General features: G+C 41.2%; 1 protein-coding gene across 1 annotated transcript in view; it reads left to right on the plus strand.

The window, feature by feature from the left end:
* The first annotated feature begins 1941 nt into the window (after nt 1–1941).
* EMP1 (epithelial membrane protein 1) overlaps nt 1942–17561 on the plus strand; it is a 40005-nt gene continuing 24385 nt past the window's right edge. Inside the window, exon 1 of the mRNA XM_060777191.2 lies at nt 1942–2201. The gene's annotated coding sequence lies outside the window, so the exon portion shown is untranslated. The remainder of the gene's footprint in view (nt 2202–17561) is intronic.

The raw sequence follows: 17561 nt of genomic DNA on the forward strand, positions 1-17561 counted from the left end.
ATCTGGGATTTGCCTGGGTTAAAAAGCAGTTATCTGGTGGTTACCAATTAGTCAGTTGGTTTTGACAGATAAAGTTGCTGTTCTTCCCTACTAGTTTACGCTTCTTTTAGTGTAATAATTATTGCGTATGTTAAGCTTAAGTGTGTATTTAAGTTTCCTGTCAACACAAGACTGGATCTCATCTATTATGGCTCTTTTCACCTACTTTTTTTCCTAAGCTAAACCAGCCTAAATACTCTGTCTGATCATAAAAGCTAAGCAAGGGTGAACCCTGGATGGTAACTGCAGTTGCTGTAGGCTACATCTCAAAGGAAGGAACCGGCAAAATCACCAAGGAAAATTTATGGAGTCACCATTATACTTCTGCATTAACACTTTGTTACAAAGATTTGACTATATGTCATCTTAAAGTAAGAAACACTGCATTTCCTGAACTTGCCTTTTTCCTACAGAATGTCATATTCCCCTTTTCCAAGTGTGGATTGCATGTGAACAGATTGTCTCATGAACACAGTGCTTCTGCCCACTTCATCCTCAATTATCTCCTTACCTTCCCATTAACAAGTGAACAGCATCCCAAGGCAGCTGCAATAATTCTCCATGATCACCAAGGAAAACTTAGAAAGAATTTATGGATCTGTTCCGAAAGGATAAACTTGAACCAGTCAATAAATTCCTACCACTTTCAATCCTTAACTTCTATTCACATGGCAAAATGGATTTCTGGTGGTTTGAATACTGTAACTCATCCTCTTCTCAAGTGAGTATTATTGGGCATTGGAAAGTGAATAAGATGCTTAGATTTCCATAGAACTCTTTATCACAGTTGGAGCCAAGGACTGGGCAACCTCTGGGTGATGGGTCACATGTGGCTGTCTGGTTTTGCAACCTTCAAATGTCCTCAACAGCAGCAGCAAAAAAGATGACACAAAACCCCAACATAGCAATGCATCAGTAGACACATGACTAGAGGTAATGGTAATATTAGGCAGGCTTCTGTCAATGACAGGGGACAGAGTGGCCCTATTACTTCACTAGAGCTTCTATTGATGTTGCCTAGAATTGCATTGGCCTTTCTAGCCACATCATACTATTGATTCATGTTTAGCTTGTGATCTATCAAGACTCAGAGATCTCTTTCACATGTATTGTTGTCAAACCAGGTGTCGCTCATCCTTTTTTCTACGTAAATACCCCTGCTAATACTTTACCTTCCTGCTGGTTGTCTATATTCCTGACCTCTTTGAAAATGCAAGCAGAGGCAATAGGGGGGAAATGAAGCATGCTCCTCTATGGAAGCATCTATGGATTGGGTCCAGAGGAAGGTGGCAAACAAATTGAGAGCTGGTGAAAAGAAGAAGCAGGGTTTTTAAGGGGCCAAGTGAGGAAGTATGTTGGGGGCTGTGTTGGCATGACGCATGAGGATAATCAACCCACTGCATGAATTATTTGTATGTCGATGTATCTTCAGGAGGTGGACATGTGTACTGGTCTCCCAGTGTGCCATGAGGACTTTCCTGACAGACACACCCTTTCACTGGGAAACTTGACATTCCAGTGAGACAAAGTTCACTGTTTCCCCAAGTTCTTTTCTCTGTGAAGAGCCCACATTCTTTTCTGCACATTGTGGCTGAGAAGGGCGGTGTTGGATAAATGACTCATGTGAAGAAATTCATGACCAACTTCTGTACCCAAGCAGTTGTTTATCTGTTTGTGTGCACTGTATCCCTTTTGCATTGTTACCACATTTGTAACTATGCATTTTTTTCTTTTTTCTGGTTGGCAACCAGAGCTCTAGTTTGTCTAAACAGACCCAGCCTGGATGTCATCCCTCTCTCTCTTGTCTTCTTACTCACCACCTCTTCCTAAACAGGCTCCTGTGGCGGCTGCACTCCTTGCACTGAGTCACAGAGAGAAGGAGACTGTGCAATTGCTGGTTCCCACCCAGCCAATTCTGGCTCGCAGCCAAGGAAGCAGGGCGTAGCGTATTATTTTTTTCCCCCTTTAAAGCCAGACTGATTCATAGAAACTTTTTTAAAAACACAGTCAAAAGACACCACCCCGTTGGACATCCCAATACACCAGCAGGGGAAAACTTATAACCCTGCCAGCCTGGGTGTTGCCTTCACTGAACCTCTGGGTTTCAAGGCAGCCGGAGTGAGTACAAGAAAGCTCCTTCCACAAAGACCTCTTTTGCCAAGGTAAGGCTGCTTTTTTAAAACATATGTGCCTGCACATGTTTATGAGCTTGTGATTTTTCACTTTTAAGCTAGAAACAGATGCTTTCCCCATTAAACTTTCTAAAAATGTTAACCTATTTAGGCAATGCAGCCCTCTTCACAATTACTTGGGAATACATCCCACTGAACTCAATAGTTCTGAGTTGGCTTCCTGGAGTTTGTGTTGTATGATTTGACTGAAGAGGTCCCTTCAGCCACATTTCTTGCAGCAGCCAGAGAGAGAAGTACTGTATTCCTACTTAAGAGCTTCTTTGCTGAGTGGTGACAATTAAGACATGAATTAAGACATGAATGTTTACTTCACAGAGCGAAAGGGATGGCAGAGCCCCACGTGTGTCTGTTAGAACAGGAGAGAAGAATTGCCACATTCCTTTATGGTGACATGACAGCATTTTCTGGTGGCTAAAATGTTTTTTAAAACTAACAAAACTTCAGCCATAATTTCTAAGGCTGTTTCAAACTGTCAAAAGTAAGATCACAGTGTACACCATCTGGAGCAGCCTTACTTCATTTCAGCACAGAGAATCTGTGAGGTTGTGAGTTTGCAGCACACCTTTGTACTGGACTGAGACATTGTCCTTGTACTGATCTGTGTGCCCTATTTGCTAAGTAGGTCTGGTCTACCACTGGCATTTCATCCCAACCACTGCAAGTAATAAGAAGCTGAGTTGCAAACAGAGAGCAAAACTGATTCTGACGCTGTTCTTGCAGCAAAAATGGTAACAATGGCCAACTTCTCACTTTTTTTAAGGAGGTGAATGAAGATATTTTAAGTGGGATAAATCCGCCTAGATTTACGAGATTTAGCTGGCTGCAAAAGTAGATTTAGGAAGGATGACCCAGCCCAAGGACTCTTATTTCAGAGATAATCTTAACAGAATGTGCCACTGCACTTGCAGAAAAAAACCCCAATGATTTTCACATGGCGAGAAGAAAAATACAGGAGGACATTTTGTTAAAACTTTGTATTAATTTTTAATGATCTGTTCAAGAACTGAATGAAGATGTACTTCCAATGAATCAAATGGATTTTTGGTAGAGCACATATTAATATATTACAGAAACTGAGCAACTGATAATAGGTACTACATACAGATGGGATGTATAGCTTGATATATTTGATTTGATAATGGAGGTTGTGTTTGGCATATTTTTGCAATTATATACTTAATTTTGGGATTAAAAATTAAAATTAAAAAATTCTAACTTGGCATATTTACCTCTCTGACCCGCTGCAGTTTTTGTTATGTCTTCAAATAGTGACTGATGAATGTGTGTTGTGTTTATGCTACTGAAGGTGTTAATTACTTAATGGATACATTAGTACCTTATTAGAATATAGATTGTTTAAAGCCCATGGTGGCATTTCACATTGAGACTGTCATTATTGCTGTAAGCAACTGATATGAACCTGTCAATACATCTACCAAGGATCACATATATAAAGTGCATTTAATTAGTTAATGTTATTAACTGGATGGCATCCAAGCAGTTGAATAACTATGCAGGGGAGAATGTCTACTTGAACTAGGCTGTTACTTTGACTATTGCTTTTCTTTCCAGCCTGGAGACTGCCATATTCCAAGACGAAAAAAGTATAATTTATTATGGCTAGATTTTTCAGAAACAGGGACTTTTCCAGAGCTTGAAAAGATTATTCTTTAGGAGCAGAACTCCCAGAATCCTACAATCGCTATGGTCAGTAGTAGTACATATATTGGCAGAGGGATCTGGGAAGTTGTAATCCAAAAAAGTAACTTTTCCAAGCTTGGAACATTTGCCCTAGAAGTATGGATAGGTTTGCAAGCACAGAGCTGGTTGCATGAAAGGTTCTCGATGAATGGCAACATTATTACTCTTTAAATAGGAACCCTGTTAATATGTTATCAGCACCACTTGTTATTGAAGTGGGAAGAGTTTGTTTGACTAGATCTACATGATGTCAAAAGGAATGTCACTTTTCCTAGGTATGAGCCATTTCAATGTTTCCATTAAGTGAGGAGTTCTTTCAGTGCACACACAGTAAAGAGAATGAAGTGTTCACTTGATGTAATTTGCTTCTATACAGTCAGTTTGGTAATCCCATCCAAATAATCTAAATAATCTAGATCATTCTACTCACTCAACTGTCTTCCAGGTGGGCTGGACTACAACTCACATCACCACCCAGGAAGCTGGCTGGGGATGATAGGAATCATAGTTCAAAATCCCAAGAGGAAGGATGATCTAGATTTCGTAGTGGGATTCTACCCCTATCGTAGAAAAAGATGCCTCGCAGTATGTGAAATTGATAGGATCTAGAATCGATATGAACTAGTCCCTCTGGGGAGAGAAGGAGGAATATAAATAATTATTCTTATTCTTATTACTAGAGAGTTTGGCCTTAAATGCAAATTATTCAGATGAGATAGCATAGCAGAATTATTGAGCTCTATAGGCAATGATTTTAGACTCTTAACAGTGGTCACCAACCTTCATCCTTGGCAACATTATTAATACATAATTATCAATAAGAGCAATATTAATAATACATACTAAATCTTGGAATCCCACTATGTTGGTTATGGCATGCCTCTTTTGAAAGGATTAGGAATTTTAGAAAGAGACATGAAGGTGCAATCCAGTGATTTATTGTTGGAGGGAGGGGGATAATTTCCAAATGTCTGTATAACAGTAGTTGTGTGCATGATTCCCTTGATATTTCAAGTATACGTTGTAATGGATTTGGATTAATGTGCTAAAAAAGAAGCAAAAAGTCATGTTGTTAAAGTGAATGCACATTATAGCTGATGTAGTTAATATGCCTGCTTTACTGTGGAGATGAACCTAAAGGTTTCAGCAAAAGTTGGAAAAGTTTGGGGGCTGTTATTCAGCCTGGTGGCACAGTGGATGAGCTACTGAACTTGCTGACCAAAAGATTGGCAGTTCAAATCTGGGGAGCGGGGCGAGCTTCTGCTGTTAGGTCCAGCTTCTGCCAACCTAGCAGTTTCAAAACATGCAAATGTGAATAGATCAATAGGTACTGCTTCAGCGGGAAGGTAATGGTGCTCCATGCTTAGAAATGGAGATGAGTCCCACCCCCAGAGTCGGACACAACTAGACCTTTACCTTATCCTTTTTCTAAAGCCCTACCATACCTTGATGGTTTGTACCCCCATCAAGGAGTGGGAATTAAGCCACCCTCCAGATTTGTTGGGCTGCAAGTCCCAGCATCCCTAAGAATATTCAGAGTTAAGATCCACAATGCCTGGAAGATTGCACTCTTGTCATCCCTACCCTAATCTCTTATTAATTCAATTTGGTACTAGCACAGTGAGACAACTTCTTTCTGGCTTCTAATATCACCTTCCCTTTCATGTTTTAAAAGTGAAGCAAGACTGGATGGTTGCTGGATGGATTTCATGGGCAATAAGAGGAACTCTTTAGTACAGTGATGGTTTCCACCCTAACATTTGGCTCATGCTGTAGTGCCTCCCATCATGTGGAATTCAGCCATGATGATTAAGTGATGGTGCTTTACACATGCAGTGGCGCATGACAGAGGGATTCCTATATGAATACAGTTATGATGGCATGCCAAAATGTTTCAGATGATTCTAGTATGTAGGAGGAGGAAGGGAAATTGAACTTTCCTCAAGCAACATCACATGGCAGCAAGCAGAGCCAACCTATTTGCTGCCTTTATCTCCTTTCTGGCTTCAAACTACAAGAAAGGAGATTCCATCTGAACATTAGGAAGAACTTCCTGACTGTGAGAGCCGTTCAGCAGTGGAACTCTCTGCCCTGGAGTGTGGTGAAGGCTCCTTCTTTGGAAGCTTTTAAACAGAGGCTGGATGGCCATCTCTCAGGGGTGCTTTGAATGCAATATTCCTGCTTCTTGGCAGGGGGTTGGACTGGATGGCCCATGGGGTCTCTTCCAACTCTATGATTCTATGATTTAACAACTACCATACTGGACATTCAAAGGAACCTTTCACTTCAGGGCACCAGAGCCCCTGGTGGTGCAATGGGTTAAACCCTTGTGCTGGCAGGACTGTAGACAGACAGGTCACAGCTTCGAATCCGGAGAAAGCGTGGATGAGCTCCCTCTGTCAGCTCTGGCTTCCTATGCAGGGATGAGAGAAGCCTCCCACAAGGATGGTAAAACATCAAAACATCTAGGCATCCCCTGGGCAACATCTTTGCAGATGGCCAATTCTCTCACACTAGAAGCAACTTGCAGTTTCCCAAGTCACTCCTGACACACACACAAAAAAAAAGGGGGGGGGGAGGGATGAGATGGTTTTCAGAACTATAACTTCTAGAATCTCACATACTATACTCACTGGCTTGTAAAGCCCGGTAAGAAGGTTTGGCTTGGAAGCTGTAGTCTAAGAAAGTAGTTTCATAGAATTGTAGAACTGGAAGTGACCACAAAGACCGCACCTGCCATTCAGGAATGCACAATTAAAATATGCCTGACAAATGGCCATCCGGTCTCTGTTTTAAAAACCTGCAGTGACAGGGACTCCTTCATACTCCAAGGCAGTGTATTCTATAGCTGAACAGCTTTTACCATCACAATGGGTTTTTTTCTTAATGTTTAAGTGGAATCTCTTTTTGTGTACTAAATTAGAGTTTTTTGAGCAACCTGTTTCCAACCGTGATCAGTTAGACTCCTTAGGGAAGCTACATTTTTCTCCTACTGTTTCATCCCAGCATCTGGTTTTCAGAAGTGCAATCCTTCTGAACCTAGAGATTCCATTATCTGTCATGCTTGAAAGTCATTGATGTGAACCAGTAACCATTAGCATCCATTTCCACAAGCTTTCTTGAGATGTCATCACTTAATTTGGCCTATGCTCTGTTACAGTTCTTTCAAATGAAGGAGGCCTTCTTAACACATTAACTTATTCCACACAACTGCATCTTCCTCATTAGCTTTTCTCTGGATATCCTCTTTTCAAAGAGAAGCAGGTGGTAGCTAGGAAACTTGTCTTCTCCATGGTAGCCCTACAGTTCTGAAACAGTCCTCTAGGCTGCTCAACCATTGCCCTCAACACATGAGTTTCAGATATTAAATGTGGATTTTTTTCCACCAAAAAAATATTTATTTATTTCTCACCCCCAAGGGCGGCCTCATAAAAGCACCATACGGTGTCAACATCATAAAACAATCAACAGTCCATTAAACATATTAAAAATATTAAAACAGTAGTTAAAACAATTGATTAACACATGCCTATTAAAAATTGGAATTCAAAATCCAGTCCGGGTCAAATCATTGCTGTAATTGTTAAAATCTTCTCTCACTTACTGCTCACTGATCGAATGCTTGGTCCCACAGCCAGGTAGGTCTTGATTTTCCTTCTAAAAGACAGGAGGGAGGTGGCCACTCTGATGTCTCTGGGGAGAGCGATCCACAGGTGGGGGGCCACTGATGAGAAGGCCCTGTCGCTCTGTCAAACAAATGCATTAAAATTGTTGTTAGTATTTTGTGGTTGGTATTTTTATTGTGAGTCTGCTTCCTTTTTATTTATACAGCTAACATTACTTTTATTGACATTTTAATTGATTCTTTATCTAAGCCACCTTGACTTTACATGAATATTACATAAATATTTATGTAAATGTTGTATGTCACCAGTTAAACACATAAAACATACACCCATATTTATTGTAATACATTAAAGTTTATTTCTAATAGAAATGAATTCTTCGTGTTTCAACTCCTAACTTTTGAAAAATGTAAGGATGGGTCTTCAACAAGGCTTGAAACATAAATGGATGATTGAGGCCTGAATGCATCTATCATACATGAAAAATGGATGCTTGTATCAAATGGGGCATAGGCTGCTATCTGATGATGCTTAGCAGGCTCAAGCCTTTGTCAACTGTTACCTTTGCATCTCTCTAGAACAATAGTAAGATCGATTGCAGCTATTCTGTAAGCCTCTCAAAGCCTCTTTGAAATATCTCCTGATTACTGTGCTAAGGTGAAGTATTTTGGCATATTGGCTTGCACAAGTATGAGAAACTAATGGAGCCAGATTATATATATCTTTAGATCTACAACTGCAGCATTCTTCTAAAATGAACTACTAGTACTATGTTGTTCGTCATTCTGGTAGCACTATCTGACCATTTGTAGTTCAAAAGGAAAATTATAATAAATTGCATTCTATGTAAAGCTATACTAACTCATACATGTGTATGAATATGTTTGTGTGTGAGAGAGAGACAGACAGACACTTGAGAGTAAGAGAGAGAGGGAGGAAAGGGGGATTTTAGGGTAGAAGAGCAACCTCCTTAGGCTGCAACAGCTCCCATCCACTCTGCTAGCATAGTCATGTAGAGGTGATGGGAATTGTAATTTTGCACATCTAGAGGGTATTAGGTTGCCGAATGGGTAGGTGAAGTTACTAATGGAATGTAAAATCAGCAAATATGAGAGTTCTAGCTATTAACAGTTATCAGTGTCATATTGTCTTGCAAAATGCTAAAATGTGAGGAATATGGGAGATGATCAGGGACAGTAGATGACAACCTCCATATGTAATCATTTCCCCCCGTCTTGCTGTGCTGATTGTGCCAAGTCTGGGCCCAAATTTTAGCACTCACCAAATTTTCCATATTTAAAAGAAAGAGAAAGAAAAGAAGAACATTGATTTTGCTTGAGAGGAGGATATCTAGAAATCTGCAAGGAGTTTTGTAGGTTGCTTGAAGGACAAAGTCATGTAAAGCTTAACATTTCAGTCTTTTATAAAAATCTATAGATTTGCTCAATCCTCCCCCCGCCCTGCCCGCCCAATTATGTTGTGCATCACATGTCAGGAAAGAGGACTGCCAAAAAAAAAAAAAATCTTCCAAGTTCAGTTTAGTTTCCATCATAGCTTCATGCTGGGGGAAAAGATTTCCCACAAATCAAAAACATTTCCATCATGGCCACATTTTGTTCTTAGGAAACAGAAATCATCTGACAGCTGACATTTGGGATAAAGCCTCTGCTTTTTAATAGCCAGGGGCTTTTGCATAAGTGAAAATGAAAAATGGAACAGCCGTTTTTTACTATGATGTGTAGAGCCACAAGTAGGTACTTTAGGAATCCGGGATCCTCATCTGACCATTCCTAATTTTCCCCCATCCCGCTCTTGGTATAGTTGGGAATCCTCTTTGGTGGTCACAAGGGTTTTGCAGACGCAGAAAAAAGAGTGCAAAGAGCATGTACATTCCTTCTTGAAGTTTCAGGTCAGAGTCTAAGAATTGTTGGAAGAATCCAATGTCCACATGTATGATGTCAGTAGGCTGTAGTAAGAGATGGGAGGAACCTAATCAGAGTGGGGCAGAATAGTAAACAGTTGGAAATGAGAGCAAAGGGCAAAAAGAGAAATGCAGTGAATCTCTGGATCTCTAGAACTGGAACTGGATCATTTGCAATTATACACAGATAAGAGAGATTTACCTCATGTGCATTAATTAACTCTGTATGAACACCTGGACACCTTTAAAAATAATGTATTATGCAATTTACTACAACCCCAAGAATTTATGGCATTTTAAAAGTAGCTCATTATAGTACCTGATGTATTTGTCTTATTTTTGTTAATTTTTAAAGAGAAAAAGCCCCCCCCCCCCCGTTGTGCAACAGGTTAAACCATTGGGCTGCTGAACTTGCTGATTGGAAGGTTGGCGGTTCGAATCCGGGAAGCAGGGTGAGCTCCCACTGTTAGCCCCAGCTTCTGCCAACCTAGTAGTTCGAAAACATGCAAATCTGAGTAGGTCAATAGGTACTACCTTGGAAGGAAGGCAAGGGTGCTCCATGCAGTCATGTTGGCCACCTGACCTTAGAGGTGTCTATGGACAACGCCAGCTCTTTGGCTTAGAAATGGAGATGGGCACCACCCACCACCCCATAGTCAGACATGACTAGACTTAATGTTAGGGGAAACCTTTACTTTTACTTAAAGAGAAAAACTCAATTTCATAAGGGGAATTTTACTAGCTGATTTTTTGTGCCTGTTTGGGAAGTAAAAATCAGCTAGTAAATATATTATTTGTTACATGAATAATCTCGCCGTATTGAGAGTCATTACTTGGTTTCGCCAAAGGAACAGTATTGTTTGTGAAATCCTGAACACTCTGGAACAATTTCCTACTCAGAAGCCAGTCTCTTACACTCTCAGTTTGCCCCCCCCCCCCCCCCCATTATCACTACAGGTTTGGGATAAAATCAGGAGTATAAACATTTTGAAAATGAAAGCTAGAGGTAAAAGCAGTGCACAGTTAGCTCAATGTTACACTGTCTAGCAGCGATTCTCTAGGGTTTTCAACAGGAATCTTCCATGTTTTTTTCTAAACATGTCAAAGACTGAATCTTGAACCTTCTGCATGCAAAAGCACATGTTCTACACCACAGAACTCCAGCTCCTCCACAAGGATGCAGTGTAAATGTTTGCAGAGTTCTTTATTGTCATACTTTGTACACATAATTAACCCCTGAGAAAAATGCTTAGGTAATCCAGACTAGGACAACCCTCACTCCAGTTTGATCTTTCAAATCATATAGTTCCTAACATTTCACCCAGCATCTTCAACTATGATTTATTTTATTTTTTTCAACAACAACAACAACAACAAAAAACAGTTTTCAACCACACCAGACGAGTCTTCAGCAGCGTTGTAGGACACTTTTGTCCGAGTTGAGCCATGGAGCCCCACATCGTCCATCAGATGAGGCGCACTTCCGATGGGGCTCCATGGCTCAACTGTTACACAAGTGTCCTATGACATTGCCCCCAGAATTCAAGAGGCTTCTCATGTTCTGTTTAAAACAATGGGGTCAGTGTGCGGGGAAAGCTGCACTGTGACACTTCCCCATGTGTGATGGGGAAGTGTCACTATGGGTGAGGCAGGGCGCTGGGATTATTGCGCTGCCCCTCATCAATATGATCAGGTCCCTAGTCCTCAGCAACTGCCTAGGGAAGCTTTTTCATTGCAAGGCTAGATAGACTGTCAAGAACTGTCAATTGCTCTAGATCAGTGGTTCTTAAGCTGTGGGCTGCAGACCACCAGTGGACCGCGAGGACAAAAATCTGGTCTATGAGTCTCCTTACTCTTTATTTTATTTTATTTTATTTATTTCCGCTCCTTTCACACCTGCCACTCCTTCCCTGTCGCTAACCATGGCATATGTTCTGCATCAGAAACTAGAGCTGATGTAGTGTATCCCATCCAATTTTCCGAATCAGCATGCCAAACTGAATTTAAAGTTGACCAAAAACTGATTCGTAACCCTTTTGGTACTAATGTTGTAGAGTGGTCCTTGGTAAAAGTGGTCCCTGGTCAAAAAAAGGCTGGGATACAGTGTTGTAGATTAAATAACTGTTAAAGTAGTCATGAATGCAGGCAATAAGGAGGATTTACTTTAAAGCAAGTTATGTGTCTTTCAGTCTAATTTTTCTGTATGGATATAGGCTATATTTGGGGGAGGGGATTTCTTTCAACCTGTAACTTCTGAAGGCCTGTTTGCAAGACTCTCCTAAGGACAGAGGTTGGCTAAAATCAGCAAACCTGAGAAGTAGCACAATATGTAGTATTTTTTGATGAACCTTGAGCATAGATTCTTGCCCTTTTTCAAAAACTGTTTATATTTCATAGCATGCGATATGTTTCTCTTGCTTAAATGTTTTTACTAGTCTGGTTGAGAAAAAAAAAAAAACAATCCAGCCCCAATTATGAAAACATATCTGTTTTTATTGCCATACCCAAGCCAGAGGTGGGGCATGTACATGTAACTACTTGTAGTGGGGCTACAGCCAAAAGCTACATTGCCTGTTTTCAGAACTATTTTAACAGTGAGAGACTGGTTGCACCAGTCAGTTCTAATCAGAACAGATCAAATTTTCCTCCCCACCTATTACTATTTTAATATCATAAAAATCATGTTAAAGGAGTTAGAAGCAGAGGGAAATCCTTGCTCTGTGGAAGCACTCAATACCCAGATGACAAAATCCTATGCTTTGTTTAGGTTATTTCACCAACAATGAAGGCTAAGCTTATGAATGTAGGGACTCATAGATAGGGAAAGCACTAGAACTGAGAGTATGTCTTGCCAAAGACCACCCAGCTGAGCTGATGGTTGAAATTTGAAACCATAACCTCAAATTCAAATAAATATATTTGTTTCCCTCTTAAATCAGTTCTGCTCTTGCTTCATTTCTATTATCCCAAAAAAGGGTAAATGTTACAAAACAGCTATTCTGAACATTACCTTCAATTACATGCCGGCCCTGTTGTTACATAGCCTGAGGTTGCCACTTCTGACAGAAGATGTTGACAGAAGGAGAGCAGCAGTAGTGTCCCTGGAAGTTCTAGCACATAGCTTTCCATGAGTTCCACAGGTAGCCCTATTCATGGTAGTCACCTATTTTAAAATAAAGTTGAACTGCCAGTCCAGTTGGCTTTTGTTCCTGGAGAAACTTGATTTGTATTCTTCCCTCATAAGGATGGAGAAGGTCAACTTATCTTGTTAAGATGAAATGAATAAGCTCAATCTGTAAGGGATAAGAGTTACTGTTGAATGTGGGACCTTTGACAACCTGGCCTCTGAAATCAGTTCTTCTTTGCTTTCTTGATAAAGGACATAAGAGACAGGGCAGGAACATAGGCTGTAGTCATGTGCTAAAGAGATGGTGTATTATCAGACTGCGAAAACACAGCCCTCCTGTGTTCTACTTCTATATCTCTAAAAGCTCCAGTAATATGGGAAACAATGGCTGCAGTATCACTATTTCTGGCCTTCACAGATGGCCGTGGGATGTGGATTATAATGGTATGATCATATCATATCCATATCAGATGAGTGTGCAAAAGAGATATGGAATTACTTGAGTGTAGAAGAAACTGCTTATATTGCTTTCTGTTGGATTTCCTTCGGAGAATATTGTTTTGGTATCTCTGTGCTGGAGTTCAAATAAGGTCTCTGAGTCCTTTTCTGAAATATGTGGGTATGACTTGTGGCAATCCTGATCTATCCTGTGTCATCCCAATTCTTTTAGCAGATTTTTAGATATCTTAATTATTCTCACCTCCTGGGTTTCTCTGTTTGTCTGCAGCTTAAACCAAAGACTATAATCTGAGTTCAAAGTGTAAAACCAATTTACACAAAGTTTAGTGAGGTCTTGAGGAAGAGGAGAAGAGGGGACAGAGGTTTACCCTTCTCTGTAAATTTGGGCTGGTCCCTCCTAGCTTGACTATTCTTCCTCACTGATATTTTGTCGTCTTGGCTGAACCTCAATGTGGCTTAGCCACACTGGTTGTTTTCATCTGTGAAATGTTGGAGTGCATTCACAAGCTAGAACAGAAGACAAATCCAAAGAGATATATCAGAAGAAAACTCCATGCCTATATTCTGAAGACTTTTGTCTCTAATCTCCTTCTTTCAGACAACTGTAAGAAAATGTGGGAATACTAGTTTTAGTTTTCCCTGGAAATACATGTGGACATATGGTCATATTCCACAAGGGACAGTCCGGTGCTGAAAACCTGGTACTCTCCTGGGCCCATTTGTTCATATGCTGATATGCTTTTCTCCTGCTCCCTGGGTTTTCTCTGTCAATGTACTGAGGAAGGCGCATCAAGCCAACCCTGACCGGGACCGCCTTCTAACTGGAAACTGGTGTACTCACTGCATGAGAACATGCAGATCAAGAATAGGGCTCCACAGCCACCTACACCCAGTCAACACATTACACTTGGAGTACCATCATCCTCGGGCTACGAGGGATTACCTAAAAATACTGAGGACAAAAAAAGGGCCTTTTAATATATGATGCAACTAGGGTTGCCAGGTCAAAGCTATCCCAGGACCTAAGCTTTCTGGTTCAAAACCTTAAACTTAGGGATGACCCCTTTGTGCTGCCACAGAGAATGTGCCTTGGTGAAGTCATAAAATGTGACAATGTTTAGACCAACCACAGCTGCAAAGAGCTTGCTATTCAAGTAAAACGCCCCAAAAACTTAACAAATGAGGAATAGATATATATTTGTGTGTGTGCGTGTGCATGCGCGCACGCATACTTTTCAAGGCCATGCTCTCAATCCTCAATTTTCTGGCCTCCAAGAACTCCAGAAAAGAGATCCAGCTCTGAGATCTTGCAACTCTAAATGCAATCAATAGGTGTGACATACAAACCTAGCCCTTTGCAGGGAGACAAGTCCTATTTTTAAAAGCAGAGTTTGAGCAGCAGCTGTTTTGCACTAAAACTCTGTGCTGGCTAGGGGATTCTGGGTAAATTGTGCCTGAAACAACGCACTATCTGAAAGTGCTCTGTGTGGTCTTCATTCACTCCAAGTCCCTGCATCCTTTGTTCCTACTTTCTGCTCCTTCCCTCTCTCTTCTTTGCACTTCTGGAGAAATAGGGGGGGGGGGGGGTGCAAAGAAGTACAGTGTTTTCCTCCAGTGGTTGCGCTTGGCTGGCTTCCAGGCTCTAGGCTGTTGCTTGCCTCTGCCCCTCCCTTCTGCCAAGAGAGAGAGAGAGAGAGAGAGAGAGAGAGAGAATGAGAAAGAGAGCAACCGAGTCTCTGCGCGTGAGAGAGAAAGAGAGAGCTTTGGAGTTTCTGTTGAACCTCTCACATGGCTCAGTGCTCCAGGGCTGCCTCTTGTCTTTTTCTTTTTTTGAGAAAATGCCAGCTGCTTGGCACATCTTGCCTTTGCAATCGAGAGTCACCCATTCTCTGGATGAATCACAGTAATCATTGGAGCTGGGAACCCGAGACGTATCTCATGTTTTCCATACCCCACTCACTGCAAGCTACAGCAAAGCTCTTCCCTCCCGTCAGCTTTTTAGCAGAGTTGCTCATATTCCCCTCAGACATGAGGGTTGGCAAGAGAAAGGGGGGTTTTCCACTTTTTCCCTCAGGAGACTGTGGCATTTCTTTATGGGTTTCCCTTCCAGGAAACTGCCTTTGCTAACCAGCCCTGAACGTGTTCAGTCAACTTAGGGGCCCATCCAGTTCCTGTTTGCCTTGAGCCCCCTCTAAATGGTGGATGTTTGCATACTTCTGGGCAGTTCAGCATACTTTGCCCCAAGCCATTGTATGTACACAGAGAGTGCATATTTGGATCCTTCTAATTACTCCTCATAAATCAAAAAGCCCTAAAGCTCCCAGGGGTTCTATCTTGCTCTTGAAAGAACTCGCTTGCCAAGTCATGTTAAAGTATCAAGGACAGAGTGTACAAGCTGCCTGTAGTAACACATCTGTGCCATTGCTGAAGGTGGGAACAGACAATACAAGACTGGAAGAGAAAACTTCATGCTGTTGGTCTTTATTGTACTCTACCTTTGTACTAAATGGGCTTTATTGTACTTTGTGTTTTGGATTATAGAATCATAGAATAATAGCATTGGAAGAGACCTCATGGTTAATTCAATCCAACTCCCTGCCATGCAGGAAAAGCACAAAGTACACCTGATAGATGGCCATCTAGCCTTTGTTTAAAAGCCTCCAAAGAAGAAGCTTCCAACTCTCTTGGGCCTCTTCCAACTGTCAACTTGGGGGTAAAGGGTGCCTCCTCAAAGCCCTCATCTGCCTACTGACTCATTGTGATAAATGAGTCAATAGACAGCAAGATCTTCTCTCAGATCAGCTGTTTTGCAGTCATACATCCTAAATAAGACTTACAATGAAACTTAGTTACTTCCTGTGAAAAGAAGGAAGTGCAGAATGAGACGTCATCCGCAAGTCATAGGAAGTTGCCTAGTATAAGGTCTTGCCTCAGAATGAAGACCTCAACTACTACTGCCATGCCTAATTTACTCAGCCAGGATGATGGAAGTTGCAATTGTTTTTTTTGGGAAGAGCTCTATTCTTCCCTTCTTTGTCCATCAGGCTTCCGTGGTTTGTTCTAACTGGTTGCGTCTCTTCTTGTTTGAGGGGAAAAACAGAAACTGTTAACTGATGCTTCTAAATAGAGTTAGTAGAGATTGGATTGGAATCTTTAACCACCATTTTCTACCCTTTTTATCACATTCAGCACATTTATTAATCTGGAGATTTTCCCAAAACTCCAATATCGACGTATTGGAAACTGATGTAACACCAAATAAAGACATGTTCAAAATCTTGTTTCCCCAGGAGATAGAGAGAATAAGGAGATAAAGGCATACATTTACTTTTTCTTCCTTTCAGCAGATGGCTGGTGGCAGTGTGGGCATAAATGATCCAAGGATCCCAAATGCAACTATACTGATTTTGAGATGAATGGCATATTTTACTGGGGGAGGCATGCAGTACTTGCCATGTCACAAATCTTTCCATGTATTTGCTCTTGGTTTTGATTCATCGCTTTAATTTCCAAATGTCCTCGTCTTTGATTTAAGTTACTCTTTGCTCTATTACTCATTCTTTTGAATAGGAGCTAGGGTTTTTTTTTTTCCTCCTGCTAGTCTGTTTTGTGAGAGAGACACAGAAGAAAGCTACTCTCTGGTCCTTTCCACCTATGTGCAAGACTGAGGAGGTAGGAAACAGTATGGCCTTGTGGGTAATGGCATGTCTTTTGAAATGACTGACTTCTGACAGAAGATACCACAAAGTCACTCTGGAGAACCTAGAACAGTGGTTCTCAACCTGTGGGTCCCCAAATGTTTTGGTCTACAACTCCCAGAAATCCTAGCCAGTTTACCATTCTTAAGATTTCTGGGAGTTGAAGGCCAAAACATCTGCGGACCCACAGGTTGAGAACCACTGACCTAGAACATACCTAAGCAGGTATCATTTCTAGGAGTTTTCTAAGTCCTCCAGGGAAACTCTGTGGTAACTTCTAGAGCAGGGGTCCTCAAACTTTTTAAACAGAGGGCCAGGTCACAGTCCCTCAAACTGTTGGAGGGCTGGATTATAATTTGAAAAAAAAAATGAATGAATTCCTATCACACTCCACATATCTTATCTGTAGTGCAGAAAAACCCTTTAAAACAAAACAGTAATTAAAATGAAGAACAATTTTAACAAATATAAAGTTACTAGTATTTCAATGGGAAGTATGGTCCTGCTTTTGGCTGATGAGATAGGACTGTTGTTGTTGTGTGCTTTCAAGTCATTACAGACTTAGGTTGACCCTGAACGAGGGCCGGGAAAATGACCTTGGAGGGCTTCATCCAGCCCCTGGGCCTTAGTTTGAGGACCCGTGTTCTAGAGGAAGCATACTATAGAATCGCCTGGATGACCTAGATTAATGGTTCTCAGCCTGTGAGTCCCCAGATGTTTCAACCCATAACTCCCAGAAATCCCAGCCAGTTTACTAGCTGTTGGGATTTCTGGGAGTTGAAGGCCAAAGCATCTGGG

The sequence above is a fragment of the Anolis sagrei genome, chromosome 5 (assembly GCF_037176765.1).
Source record: "Anolis sagrei isolate rAnoSag1 chromosome 5, rAnoSag1.mat, whole genome shotgun sequence".
Classification (NCBI taxonomy): Eukaryota; Metazoa; Chordata; class Lepidosauria; order Squamata; family Dactyloidae; genus Anolis; species Anolis sagrei.